The sequence below is a fragment of the Microcaecilia unicolor genome, chromosome 2 (assembly GCF_901765095.1).
Source record: "Microcaecilia unicolor chromosome 2, aMicUni1.1, whole genome shotgun sequence".
In the NCBI taxonomy this organism is placed as follows: Eukaryota; Metazoa; Chordata; class Amphibia; order Gymnophiona; family Siphonopidae; genus Microcaecilia; species Microcaecilia unicolor.
Genome location: NC_044032.1, coordinates 281,138,941 through 281,154,821, shown reverse-complemented (window position 1 = coordinate 281,154,821; position 15,881 = coordinate 281,138,941). Strand labels below are relative to the sequence as shown.

Sequence of the window (15,881 nt, the reverse complement as noted above, 5' to 3'; positions counted from 1 at the left end):
CAAAAAAATTTGTTCACTCTAAAACTTGATATCCTGCACATCAACACTTGTGAGCTGTCTAATGCCAGCAATCTTAATGGATTAGCTGGTGTCACTTCCCCACATCTGCTGCCAAGGCTCAGTTTTACTAGGGTTTAGGGAAGAGAAAATAATACTGCTGTAGCCTGAGTTGTAGCTAAGGGAAGCTCTGGCTTTCCAAGCTGCGCACAGGAGTGGCTGCCACTTTTGCAGCCTGGATCAGACCACAAATGTGAGAGTCCACCAGTGTCATAGCCACTTGCATCTGGGCAATAGAGAAGCTTGGGTTGGTGCTGAGAAATCACCCTTTGTCCTGAGACATCCCCATTACAGCTAGCTAAGGGGGGTGGGTGCAGAGGAGAAGAGTTAAGGACTGCAGGTAAAGGGGAAGTGAAAAGAAGGTAAGGTGAGGGGGGGGGGGGGTCAGATGAGGCTGGAAGGAAGAGGGAAGTAAAGAAGATTTATAAAATATACAGCAAACAAGAGAGAGCAAGAGCATATAAAAATGATATTAAATAGTGAAAATCATTTTTTTTCTTGAATTCTAAAAAGGTTGGCTGGCACTCACATTTTCCTAATATATTTTCCAGCCTCAACTCTATCCTTGGCTGAATTCAGTTCCCATGGAAAGCTTGTTCTGGAGGAGTGTATGTTCTCTGAGGCACTTCAGGGGCCAAAGGGAGAGAAATAATATTTCAGAAAGAGTAAAGGAACTGACTGCATAATGCTGGCAACTCAGGAGGGTATAGCTTGAGCCATTGCTGATAGGTTTTTGGTGGATTTCTTAAAGGTTGTTGTACATTCCCTGAAGTCTTCACAAAATGTTTGCTTCCAGATTGAAAACAGTAACAATCATACCAAAAATAGATATGGATTGGTAATGCATTCTATTTAAAAACAATACAAAATGATAAAAAGGTAGTTGAGACCAAGCAACTGCCCAATAAACAACTCTGAATCCAAGAGCTTAGCTTGCACATGAAACAAAATTAGAAAAAGATAAGAAAAACCATGCTGAGTTAGACTGAGATTCAAGCCCAGCATCTTGTCTTTGATAGAGGTAAGTGCAGATCACACTTGGCAGATCCCATTGTACATCTGTTTCCTATAATTAATATTGAGGGATGACAATATTACCCAAGTCTACCTAGCTAATTATTTTTATGGACTTTCCTCCAGGTAATTTTTCCAGTTCTCTATTAAATCCTACTATGTTGGATGCCTTGATCATATCCTCCAGCAAAGGATTCCACAGCTTAATTATGCTCTGTAAAAAAAGAAAAAAGCCCCCCCCTCCCCCTCCGGTCCTGTGATTTATTTTCAGTCTGTTGGTCAGTAGTTTCATGGAGTGTCGTCTTGTTTTTCTGTTTGATAGATTAAAAAACTGTTCCTTATTTAACTGTACCATTCTACTCCTAATCTTATGAACTTCTATCCCCTCATCTCTCAGTTGTCTTTTCTCCAAGCTGAAATCCTAACCTGTTTAGCCTTTCTTCATAAGGAAGGTGTTCCCAGCCCAACCCCCTTACCATCTTTGAGGGGAATAATCGAACGGCGCCGGCGAAATAGATTGCCGGCGATCTATTTTGGCAGCGCCGCCAACAGCTGGCTGAACCGTATTATCGAGAAAGATGGCCGGCCATCTTTTCTTTCAATCATACGGTTTGACCCAGCCAAATGCCAGAATTCGCTGGGTTTGAGATGGCCGTTTTTGTTTTTCAGCGATAATGGAAAAAAAATGGCGGCCATCTCAAACCCGGCGAAATCCAAGGCATTTGGTCGTGGGAGGAGCCAGCATTTGTAGTGCACTGGTCCCCTTGACATGCCAGGACACCAACTGGGCACCCTAGGGGGCACTTCTAAAAATTAAAAAAATATATACAAATAGCTCCCAGGTGCATAGCTCCCTTACCTTTGGTGCTGAGCCCCCCAAAACCCACTCCCACAACTCTACACCACTACTATAGCCCTTATAGGTGAAGAGAGGCACCTACATGTGGGTACAGTGGGTTGTGGGGGGGGGGGGTTTGGAGGGCTCAACACTTACCACCACAAGTGTAACAGGTAGGGGATGGGCCTGGGTCCGCCTGCCTGAAGTCCACTGCAACCAACAAAAACTGTTCCAGGGATCTGCATACTGCTGTCAGGGAGCTGGGTATGACATTTGAGGCTGGTATACAGGCTGGCAAAAAAGGTTTTTATTTTTATTTTTTTAGTGTGGGAGGGGGTTGGTGACCAATGGGGGAGTACGGGGGGGGAGGTCATCCCCATTCCCTCCGGTGGTCATCTGGTGAGTTGGGGCATCTTTTTGAGGCTGAGTCGTGAAAATAAAAGGACCAAGTTATCCCGGCGAAATACTGATTAACGCCGCTTTTTTTCCCCATTATGCGTTGGAGCCAGCCATCTGGTAGCCACGCCCATGTCCCGCCTTCGCTTCGCCGCTGACTTGCCCCCTTGAACTTTTGCCGGCTCGGCGATGGGAAAGCAGCAATGGTGTCAAAAAAGCAGCTTTCGATTATACCGATTTCACCGCTTTTGAGAGATCGCCGGCCATCTCCCGATTTATGTCGGAAGATGGCCGGCAATCACTTTCGAAAATAAGCCTGTTTGTCACCCTTCTCTGATCCTCTTCTAATTGCACTGTGTGCTTTTTGGAGTGGGTTGACCACAACTGCATAAAACACTGAAGCACCAGTGGTGCATAATGATATTCTCAGTTTTGTTTGAGGCTGGAAAATATATTAGGAAAATGTGAGTGCCAGCCAACATTTTTAGAATTCAAGAAAAAAAACTATTTTCACTATTTAATATCATGTTTATATTCTCTTGCTCTCTGTTGTTTGCTGTATGTTTTGTAAATCTTCCTTACTTCTCTCATCCTTCCACATCCTCTTCTGACCCCCCAACCTTACCCTTCTTTTTGAATAATCCCTAACATTCTATGAGGTTTTTTTTTAGCAGCCTGACACACTGATGACTCCAAGATCAGTTCTTTGGGCAATGACTCCTAACTCAGAACACAGAATTTTATACCTGTACTTGAGTTACGTTTCAGTATGTTTATCCATTTGCATTTGTCATATTAAATTTCACCTGCCATTTAGATTCCAAGTCTCCTCGTCTCACAAGATCCTTAGACAAATCTTCACAATCCTTAGCCAGTTTACAACTTTGAATAGTTTTATATCTGCAGGTCATTTATAAATTGTATTAAATAGCACAGATACCAGTACAGACCTTTGGGGCACTCCATTAATGACTCTTTTCCATGTGGATAATTGACCACTTAGTCCTAGTGTCTTTTTTTTTCTTCTGTCTTTTAGCCAGTTTGCAGTTTACAAAAGAGCATGACATCTTATTCCATGTCCCCCATTTATTTCCCAAGGAGCCTCTCATGAGGGACTTTGTGAAATACCTTCTGGTAATCAAAGTACACTATATTAACTGGCTCACCAATATCTACTTTGTTTACACCTTCAAAAAAAAAAATCTATCAGATTGGTAAAGCAAGGCATGCCTTCACTGAATCCATGCTGACTCAGTCCCATAAATCCATGTCATAGCATTGTAGTAGCATAGTAGATGACGACAGATAAAGACCTGCACAATTCATCCAGTCTGCCCAATGAGATAAACTCATTGCATATGATACAATATAAGAAATATAGTCTTTATCATGATCTTGCTATTTTCAGGGCACAGACCGTAGAAGTCTGCCTGGCACTGGACATACTCCCCAACTACAGGAGTTGCCTTCGAAGCCCAGATCATCCAGATCTGTCGAGCCATAATCGGGGCACAGACAGTAAAAGTCTGCCCGGCACTGGCCTTATTTCCCAATTGCTGGAGTTACCGTCTAAGTACTGCTAAGTTGTGTTTTTATTCCATTTTCTTTCTATGGCCTCCAAAACTGAACACAGTAGTTCAAGTTGGGCCTCACTGATGACTTGTACAGGGACATCCAGCACAAATCCACCAACGTAGAGAACACTGAAATCCCACCGGAAATAATAGCAGCAGGTAAAAAGTGGGAAATTGACCATGGACTTCAGAAACAAAAAGGACAACCTTGATGCTTTAGAGAAGATTTATTGATGATAATACTTTTTCAAGACCTTCCCTTTGTATTTTTTGTGTTGAAAAGATATCATATTGAAGATTTTAGCACCTAGTTGTTACGACATACTGAAACACAGTTCTGCATTGAGTCTTTTTTATCAATAAATCTTTTGTAGAGCTTCAAGGTTGTCCTTTTCATTTCTGGAGTCCATTGATTTCCCACTTTTTTTCTGCAGCAGTGAGATTTGAACCGGATAGCAAGGCAGGTGCTCTAACCACTAGGCTGTTCCTCCACTCCATTTTATTACATTAATCTCGAAAAATGTCTGTCTTTTGCTGCCGCCTATGTCCTGCCCAAAACATGTCCCCTTGAAATTTGGATGAACTGTGATCTGTAGTATCTGCTCCAGTTCTCTTTCTAAATGAAAGGAGGGGGGGAGGGTCAGATTAAAAGTGAAATGTCTCCTCTTTGCTTTATGTGCTCCAGCCCGACTCCTTTTTAAAAAAAAAATTTGTGCATGCTGCTTTGAGAGGAGATGGCGCTAGAGTAGGACGCATAGTTCTATTCTCTGGGGCATTATTTAAAAGAAATGGGGCAAGAGCATCATGAGCCTGTACCTAGCCATGCCTCTGGCTTTTACCATCAAAGCACACCAGTGTGTTATAGCACTCTGGTTGAGAAGTCCTGGACTAGACTCCTCAGAACCAGCCTTACTAGTATCTAATCAGAAAGCTATCTAAAATTAAACTTGGCTCATATAGTAATATTTATTAATGCAATAAAAATATCCAGTTAATTATAATTCATTGAAACTCTTCAAGTGTACTTACGTCCAATCTTCTTAAAAAAAATAATGTTTAGGTTTATTTATAATCTTGCTATACCGCTAATTCTAACTTGCGTGTCTAAACGGTTTACAATCGAAAACAATATACAAATATAAGAAAAGGAACACCATTTGTTAAAAGGACAGTGAGACTCCAGACACACAAGAATGCATACAATCTGACCAAACAATTCTACTGCTTCAAAAGAGTTCTCAGACGTCTCATCCAACCCATCACCCTACTGGTCCACAGAGAAAAGGGGCAAATGGGGCCAGGGAGAAATGCATTCAAAATGGGATATTATAAGCCAGTCTAAAATATGTTTTTAAAAGAGTTTTAAACTTTGCAAGAAACAGTTCAGAGTAAATATTAGGTGAAAGAGGAGTGTATGTGGTATAATGATTGAAGATAGATAAGATGGTTGGCCTAAATGAAGAGCTTTATGGGTTAAGACAATAATTTAAATTGAGGAGTAGCCAGTGCCAATGAATTAGAAAAGGAGTGATGTGATCTGACTTTTTTTTATCTTACAAAATATTCTGACTACTGCGTTCTGAACGATTTGCAATCCCTTAAGCTGAGAGTTAGAGATGCCTGCATACATTGAATCACTGTAGTCTATCATAAAATTCAGAAATGCATGACAAGCTGTGTGCATTGTTCAAAAATCCAAGAAATTATGGCGAAAGCGAAGACTACGGAGAGTGCCAAAACAGAACTTAACAAATTCAGACATTTTGTTTCATAAAGGTCAATTGACTATCAAACCAGATACCTAAGTACTTAAAAGTAGTGACTGGGGCAATAGGCCGACCAAAAAGAACAAGAATCAGAGTTGGAGAAGAAAGTGCACCTGATATCTAGCAAGTGTTAGTTTTATCAGGATTCAAGACAAGTTTGTTAGATGAAAGCCAAGAGGCCAGAACAGATAAACAGCATTGGAGAAGTTCAAGCTCAATATTTACCCATACGCCATGCCCCCTCCCTACCCATCTTCAAATCTCTGCTTAAAACTCACCTCTTCAATGCTGCCTTCGGCGCCTAACCGCTTGAGAAAAATAGAATGCCCCAATCTATCCACCCTATCAGATTAACTGTTCACTTGTCCTCTAGATTGTACACTTGTCTTTAGATTGTTCTCTTGTCTTAGATTGTAAGCTCTTTGAGCAGGGACTGTCCTTCTATGTTTAAATTGTACAGCGCTGCGTAACCCTAGTAGCGCTTTAGAAATGTTAGTTAGTAGTAGTAGTAGTAGTAGTAGGTTGGAAACCAGAGTAGATTGTTAACTGCATAGAAGAAGAGCTTAATATTATACTCTTGCATAAGTGTTGCTGGGGGACTAATGAAGATATTGAAGAAGTGCATAAGTATTGCCATACTGGGAAAGACCAAAGGTCCGTCAAGCCCAGCATCCTGTTTCCAACAGTGGCCAATCCAGGTCACAAATACCTAGCAAGATCCCAAAAAAGTACAAAACATTTTATACTGCTTACCCCAGAAATAGTGGATTTTCCCCAAGTACATTTAATAATGGTCTATGGATTTTTCCTTTAGGAAGCCGTCCAAACCTTTTTAAAACTCCACTAAGCTAACCGCCTTTACCACATTCTCTGGCAACAAATTCCAGAGTTTAATTACACGTCGAGTGAAGAAACATTTTCTCCGATTCCTTTTAAATTTACTACATTGTAGCTTCATCGCATGTCCCCTAGTCCTAGTATTTTTGGAAAGCGTAAACAGACGCTTCACATCTACCCGTTGAACTCCACTCATTATTTTATAGACCTCTATCTTATCTCCTCTCAGCCTTCTTTTCTCCAAGCTGAAGAGCCCTAGCCACTTTAGCCTTTCCTCATAGGGAAGTCATCCCATCCCCTTTATCATTTTCGTCGCCCTTCTCTGCACCTTTTCTAATTTCACTATATATTTTTTGAGATGCGGTGACCAGAACTGAACACAATATTCGAGGTGCAGTTGCACCATGGAGCGAAACAAAGGCATTATAGCACCCTCATTTTTGTTTTTCATTCCTTTCCTAACAATACCTAACATTCTATTTCCTTTCTTAAACGCAGCAGCACACTGAGCAGAAGGTTTAAATGTATCATCAACGACGACACCTAGACCCCTTTCTTGGTCTGTGACTCCTAACGTGGAACCTTGCATGATGAAGCTATAATTCGGGTTCCTCTTTCCCACATGCATCACTTTGCACTTGCTCACATTAAACGTCATCTGCCATTTAGTCTCCCAGTCTCGTAAGGTCCTCTTGTAATTTTTCACAAACCTCCTGCGATTTAATGACTTTGAATAACTTTGTGTCATCAGCAAATTTAATTACCTCACTAGTTACTCCCATCTCTAGGGGAGACAGAATTGAGCCCTGGGGTACACCACAGGTAAAGGGAGTAGGATTGAGAGGAACCACTATTTGTGTGTACAAAGAAAGATTGAGATGAGAGAAAAGAAGAAAACCAATTAAGAACAGTGCCATACAACCCAATACCTGCAATATGTGTTAGTAAAAGTGAATGGTCAATAAGATCAAAAGCTGCAGATAAATCTAAAGACACCACAAATGCAATGTTAATCTTATCCAACATTGCGTGAAGATCACTAAGAAATGCAGTTATGGCAGGCTATACTATGAGTCGTATGAACGCCTGCCTGGTGGGGATGATGAACCAATGCTTGATTAGTGTATGAAAGAAGTTGAAAATAGACTACCTTCTCAGCAGTCTTGGAGAGAAAAGGACAATTTATTTTTTATTTATTTTATTTATGTTACATTTGTACCCCGCGCTTTCCCACTTATGGCAGGCTCAATGCGGCTTACATGGGGCAATGGAGGGTTAAGTGACTTGCCCAGAGTCACAAGGAGCTGCCTGCGCCTGAAGTGGGAATCGAACTCTGTTCCTCAGTTCCCCAGGACCAAAGTCCACCACCCTAACCACTAGGCCACTCCTCCACAAACGCTTGGGATTCCTTCAGACCGGAATTGAACCAGTGACCTAAGGATGTCAGCAGCATGTATAACTTCTACAGTCCTCCACTCTACCAACTGAGCTACTGAAGGAGACTGGATGAAAATTAGATGAAATAGAAGAATTGAGAAGGGTTTCTTCAAAGGTGGGCTAACAATGGCTTGTTTCCAGAGAGTAAGGACAGATCCTGTGGAGAGACTGTTGCAGATCATATTGTGAACCAGAGAACGTAAACCCTGAGAGTTGGATTTTAACCATGACAGGGGAAGTGAATCCATTGAGCAAAAGGTTGCTCTCATAGATATGAAGGTTTTAGAGAGAGGTGTAAGGGATGGTAAGGTAAAAGAGGACCAAATAGATGAAGAAGCGAATAGAATGTTGGTTATTATGAGGAAAGGTATGGTAAACAGGTATAATGCCGTTATATCGCTCAATGGTGCGACCGCACCTTGAGTATTGTGTTCAATTCTGGTCACCGCATCTCAAGAAAGATATAATGGAATTGGAAAAGGTGCAGCGAAGGGCGACTAAAATGATAGCGGGGATGAGACGACTTCCCTATGAAGAAAGACTAAGGAGGCTAGGGCTTTTCAGCTTGGAGAAGAGACGACTGAGGGGAGACATGATAGAGGTATATAAAATAATGAGTGGAGTGGAACAGGTGGATGTGAAGCGTCTGTTCACGCTGTCCAAAAATACTAGGACTAGGGGGCATGCGATGAAACTACAGTGTAGTAAATTTAAAACAAATCAGAGAAACTTTTCTTCACCCAACGCATAATTAAACTCTGGAATTCGTTGCCGGAGAACGTGGTGAAGGCGGTTAGCTTGGCAGAGTTTAAAAGGGGGTTAGACAGTTTCCTAAAGGAGAAGTCCATAAGCCGCTGCTAAATGGACTTGGGAAAAATCCACAAGTCCGGGAATAACATGTATAGAATGTTTGTATGTTTGGGAAGCTTGCCAGGTGCCCTTGGCCTGGATTGGCCGTTGTCGTGTACAGGATGCTGGGTTCGATGGACCCTTGGTCTTTTCCCAGTGTGGCATTACTTATGTACTTATTAGGTGAGGTTGGGTCAGAAAGCTGCAAGGGAATAACTGAATCATCAGTAGTGTCAGATGTGCAAGAGGAAAGGACAGGTAAGGTTTTATGGAGGGCAGTAACCTTGGAAACAAAGAAATGAGCAAGAGAATTTGGAAGAAGGGATTGTTGATATGGATGCAGAGGTGAGGATATTGGTTTGCTGGGAAATAATCCAAAAAAAGTTGCTTGGAAGAATTCGTTGAAGTAATCAGACTCAAATAATAGTCTTTTTTTTAAAGCTTTCCTAAGGTAATAATTATAGGATTGCAGTTCTGACTTATAAATTAGCAGAGAGCGGGATTTATGCCAAAGGTATTCTGCCCTGCATAAGCACTTGGGGGCAAGGAGGCCCTGATTGAAGCATGGAACTTTATAGCTCCGGGAGGAAACAAGATCGCACAGAGGCACAAATGTGTCTAAGCCAGTGGTTGGTGACAGCCTCATTCCAAGTTTGAGCTTGATCATCTGGGGAGAGAGTGATGAAATTGTCGGGGTAAAATGTAAAAAGCGGAGGACATGAAGATGGGTTGAGCCGGGATAAAAAAACACGATTGTTTATGTTGTACTTGTCGAGGGTGGAAGTTACCGAGGCAACAACATGAAGTGGTTAGCTTACAGGAAAAGAAAAAAGGATTTGTCCAAGATAACAGTAAGGTTGAAAATTCTGCCAAAGCATAGCCTGTTGTGAGTCACGAGACAATTAGGTTAAATGTGCAACTTGCCCTGTGAGTAGGAATCCAAGTGTGTTGGGTCAGTCCAAGATCATTTGAAAATGAAGCAGCCTGAGGAAATGACAGGTTATCCATCTGGATATTAAAGTTATCCATCAAAATTAAATGAAGTAATTAATACTATATGTTCAACCATTGTATAAACAAAGGTTTTGATTTGCCTACAAATTTAATATTATTTTTCTTTAATTGAATTTCTTTTGGCAGCCTATTCCAGACTTAAGGAACCAATCCCCTAATTGTCTGATTTCTGGTTGACATTAACTTAAAGCATGTTGTAGAATGGATCTCAATTTAAAACTGACACTTTAAGACTTTTTTCTTCATTTAATCCTACTCCATTCTCATCAAGCCACCCAGGCCAGCCCCTGGAGGGTTATGAGAACTCACCTAATGCTTGTTCAAATGGAACAAAGCACAACTTTTTGGCTTTCACCAAAACCACATGGCCATTTTCAGCCAAAGCCAGAAACATGACCAACAATTAAAATAACCTTTCTTCCGAAGCCAAAACAAAACAGAAAAAGGATTTTAGGCCAGTTTTGTCACCGTAACCGAAATTTGGTTAGCCTCTAACTGGGTCATAGCAGATATGGTGCCCATGGTGCAGCTGAGGTCTCTGTGATCGGGTGGTGAGATCTCAAGAGAGGATTGCATTCAGCTTTGAAAGGGCAGGTGAGAAATATGAGAGAGACATGTAAGTACCTCAGTTGCGTAAAATGCACAGGAGGCGAGTCTTTTCCATTTGAAAGAGAGTTCTGGAATGAGGGTGCATACATAGGATGAAGATGATAGGGGATAGACGCAGGAGAAATCTAGGGAAATATGGAAAGGGTGGTAAAAGTATGGGAGAAGCACATGGGATCTGTAAGGAGGAGGAAAGGATTGTATTGATGGGCAGACCGGATAGACCATATGGTCTTTATCAGCAGTCATTTTCTCTGTTTCTGTGTTTAAGAAGGCCAAGCACAAACTTCAGGGATGAGAAAACAAGCAGTCTTGAAGTGGACAAATGGCCTAATAGTATCTGGCTAAGAACCACAGAAGCTAGATGGGGTTCAAATTCCACTGATGACGCTTGTGACCTTGAGCAACTCACTTAATCCTCCAATGTCTTTGGTACAGGTTAGAAAAAAATGCAGTCTTGAGGAGATTTCAAAGGAAAGCTGAAAACAATAGCGTAACAGAAATTTAAATCATGGGGTATGGAAGGGGACAGGGAAGTACCTATTGTACCTGAATATAAATTGCCTTCAGCTACTATTGAAAGAGCATGAACTAAATCCATCCAGAATAAACTTCCATTACATGGCTTTTGCAGCTGCTGGATTATATCCAGTATTCAGTTAAGGCCTTGTCCTGTCTGAACCTAATCGGGAGCTCCTCAGGGGCATATCCTAGTAGTCTAGAGAAAGTGTCAATCACCTGTTGAAGCTGTCACCTTTTAAATCAATTCTGTGGCTTAACTGGCTATTTCCTGCTCTCGGGATCATTGGATAATGGGCTGAAACTCCAGCTGCTGCCACATCCTGACAATGATTTCCCTGAATTCCCATTAGATATTACAAGCCTTGCTTCTTAGAGCTGCAGGAGAGAGCATTAAGAGACACCATGTGGGTGGCATAATTGATATGCAAAAGGTTTAAATCCTGTAAGTATATTAAAGTAATAGAGAATATCGAGCAGAGCTGAGCAGTACTGTGATATTTAAACTAGATTGTTAAAAAATTACTATTGCCAACCACACACTGTCATGAGATGTCAGTCTAGTCCTGCACATTGGGTTGTGTGAGGAAAAAATGGATTATATATTATTTGATAACAATTTTTAATTCTTCATCTACCATGACCTCATCAAAATAAGTCAATTACTAATAGTACACTGGGGATCCTTAGACTCCAGAGCACTCATGACTTGTAGGTTACTACTGTTTGGAAAATGTAATGAGACCAGCAACTCTCTAACTGGAAGTTGCCATTATGGCTTGCCCTGTGCTGTTTTCATCTGTTTCTTTCGGTAATTTTTTAAATATAAATTTTCAAATATAAATTTTTTAAATATAACTTATTTTCAGTAATTTTTTTAAATATAGATTAAAATCCTACACTTCTTATTATGCAGTTTAATGAGGAGTGCAGGATGCTGTTCGAACCTCTTCCTTGATGAAGACATCAAAACATTGGCAATGTTGGCAGTGGTCTGGTTATGTGGCAACTGAGGAGCTATATAGCTAAATAAAAGTTAAGTGGATCAATACTTTTTAATTTATGATTCTCTTGAAGAAGTTGTTAGAAGATGTTTGAAAATTTATATTAAAAAATTACTGGTGGACTGATGACGAAGGCAGGCAAATGTTGCATTAGCAAGAAAGTGCTTGAATTTTGCCCAAAATGTTTCTGTTGCTGGCTGGGATGTAAGCAATTTGAAAAAGATTTAGGGGGTCTTTTACTAAGCTGCACTAGCAGTTTTAGCTTATGCTAAAAATCAGCTATTGCTAAACACTAAGATGCCCATTATATTCCTAAGGGTGTCTCTGCATTTAGCACCATCTGATTTTTAGTGCAAGTTAAAAACAATATCGCATCTTAGTGAAAGACCCCCTAAATGAGTTGTTTTGAATAAGTATATACTGGGATTCTATATGTGAGCTGAAGCAGTACTGACAGGCTCTGTGGCCAGTTATTGGACCCATAGCTACAGGCCCCTGCTAGGAATCCTTGTTGTGATGGCTCAGCAGAATTGGCAGGATATAAATATTGGGGAAATCCCTCCTCCTCCTTAGATAGTTGAAAATGAAGGCTCTTGGTGCCAAAGTCCAATAGAAGCCAAAAGAACGGAAGGAAACTGTAAGGCAATAAATACACAGTGTCAATCAGTGTACAATACAGACCAACAGCTTCTCCTATGTAGACCAACAATGTTCATCCCTAGTATCTCATGAAAGGATTGGGGTTGATTGTTTTACAAAGTGAAGCAACTGGAATTTCTGTTAAGAAGGCATCCCATTTGCTTGGGATCATGACTCGTAGGATATAGCATTTCAATATTTCATAGAAATTGTCTCCCCAGTATTGCATCAGTAAGAGATCATTTCTACTGTATAGTATTTTGCTTAGTCATACTGCATTGCACACATTTCTGCTTTATGTATCTTTTTCACAAAAACGTAAACCTAAACCACTTCATGTGAAGTTGTGATTGCCTTAATTAAGTGTGCCGTAGATCTGAGGACCTTCTCCTAAGATTGTTGGGTGCAAAATGCAGTGTATCATTTTAGTAGCTATATTGGATTTAGAGAAAACTAGAATCCTTGTGGATAGTGTGATATCTTTGGATTGGACTGGCAAATGCTGATGTAGTAAATGCGCAAAACTTACTTAAGACCTGAACTGTCTCAAAAGTGAAGTCTTAATATCAGTAGACCCTTCATATTAGCACCATATAAATAAAGATTTGCTGAAGAATTCTGTTTTTCCTCATTTGATCCTCAGAATAAAGCTTCATCTCTTTTAGATTCCATTTATTTATTTTTGGCTGTGGTGAGGAAAAGAAAATTATTTGCCAACATCAAATTATCGTCATTTTCTTACCTTCAAAGTACTATTTTTTGTTTGCCATCTGCTCAATCATGAAAGTAAGCAAAATTCTCTAATTTATTACAGAAAGAGCTCTGAACCGTTCTTGGAAATAACACTTAGAATGGTTCAGAGCTCTTTCTGTAAAAAATTAGAGAAATTTGCTTACTTTCATGATTGAGCAGATGGCAAACAAAAAAATAGTACTTTGAAGGTAAGAAAATGACGATAATTTGATGTTGACAATAAACTGGTGGTCTCAACTCTTATGCTTGCTTCTCACTGAAAAAGTGGCAGGATCTTAAAGAGCAGCAGATTTGCAAATCAAACCACTAATATTATAAATAACAGGCACATATATCCTTATTGTACTAGGGTTCAGCCTGAAGTGTAGACCTGAAAGAAAATCAATTCTTCCAAAACTTTCTTATCCAAGTATTTCACTTCTGAAGACTTTTGAAATGTTGACGAACTTGTCTTTGTACTATAGGGCAAAGTGTCTACAGAGAGCTTAATAGTCTTTGCCTTCAACCATATTTGCGTAGACAAAAAAAGAGGACAGAAAAAATAAAAATGGTTGCTACCTTTGGTAAAGAAATATTTAATCGTAGCCTTTAGTTAATGAACACACATCAAACAGTGACTTGCTTACAAAACTTCAGGATTTGAGTTTGACTGAGTCTGAGCCCAAGCGTACCTATCAGAAGAGCGCAAATCCCTCAACAACTTTGGCTGGCTTCTGAGATTTCTTTGCATGACATATGCTTAAAGTTGTGTTGCTCAAACAAAATTCCTGTGACACATTCAACCAGAAGGGAAACAGGAGATTAGCAATGCCGTTCCCTCTCTTTAGCACCCCCATTGACTAATAGGCTACAGATAAAGGTTTCTCTCATTATGTAGATAGATGTGTTCGTCTTAGGCACATAAAAGAAAAAGAGGACATTTCCCTAAAAATTAAAAATCCTGGAGGACATATCTGAAGAAGTCTAAAAAGAGGACACATGGCAACCCTAGTCAACAGACCTGATATTACTCAGAACAGTACGTGCACCTTGGAGTGCTTCTTTCACTCAGAAATTTTAGATTAGGGTGAAGAATGGGGACCTTGGAGCTTCTAAGCAATTGAGAAATTCTGGCTGCAGTAGGATTTAGTAGAAAAGAAACTGAGGATCATGAAACTTCCAGAATCCAACCTGCCATAGAAACAAACATGATCAAGTAGACCATCAAATCATTGGAAAAATATGTTTTTGTAATCCTTTTTCGTGCTGCTAAATTTAGGTAGTAGAGAGATTATCAGCTGTCTGTCTAGGAATGTTGGAAGTAAACACTATCTTCTGTAAAAGATGACCAACCCCGCCTGTAGCTGTCATATTGGACAACTTAGAGTAGATTACAACAAAAAAGGGAGGTGGATGAGTATATAAGGATTTGTATCATGTTGCCCATCGAGAACCGCTGATATAGGCAAGTAACTTGGTTTTCTCTGAGGCCAAGCAGGGTATCCAGTCCTCAACAGATGCATTTCACTACTTTGTTAAATGCCACACATGGTTTGAGTGTTGTGTATCTGAATAATTAGTAACCATAGTATTTAATACAAAATAAAACACAGTTTTTGTGTAAGAATATTTTTTTGTGTGTGTGGTAAAGGAAAAAAGGGCCCCTAAAATGAGTTAGCAGAGATGTCAGTAGCATTAAGCTGTGAAGGGTGAATGATACAATTTGTTACGACTTGCAGCTTGGCTCTGTATCTGCCAGAATAAGGGCTATTACATAATGGAGAACAGAAGTTTTAAAAAAATGCAGTCTTGAAGAGATTTCAAAGGAGGGCTGAAAACAATACTGTAACAGGAAATTAAATCACTGGGCAAAGAAGAGGAATTGGGCTGATTAGAGTCATTAATGGCCCTTTAACAAGGGCCATATAAGGAATGTTACTTAGCAACTCTTAGGTCCCTTGGGAGGTGGCAATTAAGTTACCCAAATGGGGAATTTCAAACAAGCAGCACTTCAGCCAGGACTGGGGAAAAAGATGACCCCCTTCCTTCACCCTCATAGAACAAATTAACCCGACAGTTAATTAACTTTCTTAGTGTTCAGCTCCTCCTTCCCCCACCTCTTCAGCAAACATAGGAGCTAATTTAACAAATCAGTTTTGGTATAAACTTTGCTCCTTAACGCTGGGAGAGGGATAATACAGGGTAGGTAGTCTTCCAAGAATTGCCTGTTTTGTGGCGGGTTCAGGAATGTTGAACAAGCCTGCCATTGTTCCGATTCCGGAGTGTTCCTGGGTTTTCTTCTCATTTGGCTTTGTGATCTCCTGTGCTGGTTGCCATGGCAACAGAAATAACTGGTGCCAATCATGCATTTAGCAGTGCAAAACCATGCCATGCCGCCTTCCCCCCCCCCCTTCAGTTAAGCTCCCCTCCCATTTTTTTTACCCTTCAACCCAATTTACAGTCCTGCACAGAGTGTTAGATTAGCTGTTTCAACAAAGATTAAAGATGATTCTGATGCCTTCTCAGCGCTTTACGAAAGCTCCTTGATGGCTTGAGTTAGAACAAATGTGTGTGTTGAGCCTTTAACACCTGCATCTGT

General features: G+C 40.4%; 1 protein-coding gene and 1 non-coding gene across 2 annotated transcripts in view; one reads left to right on the top strand and one right to left on the bottom strand.

Moving 5' to 3' along the window:
• Nucleotides 1-15,881, top strand: part of MLLT3 (MLLT3 super elongation complex subunit) — a 584,309-nt gene that overhangs the window by 166,967 nt on the left and 401,461 nt on the right. The window lies entirely within an intron of this gene.
• Nucleotides 7,889-7,981, bottom strand: TRNAY-GUA. The gene is made up of 2 exons: nucleotides 7,945-7,981; nucleotides 7,889-7,924 (listed from the first exon to the last, which is right to left on the bottom strand). It is a non-coding gene; the product is annotated as a tRNA-Tyr (tRNA).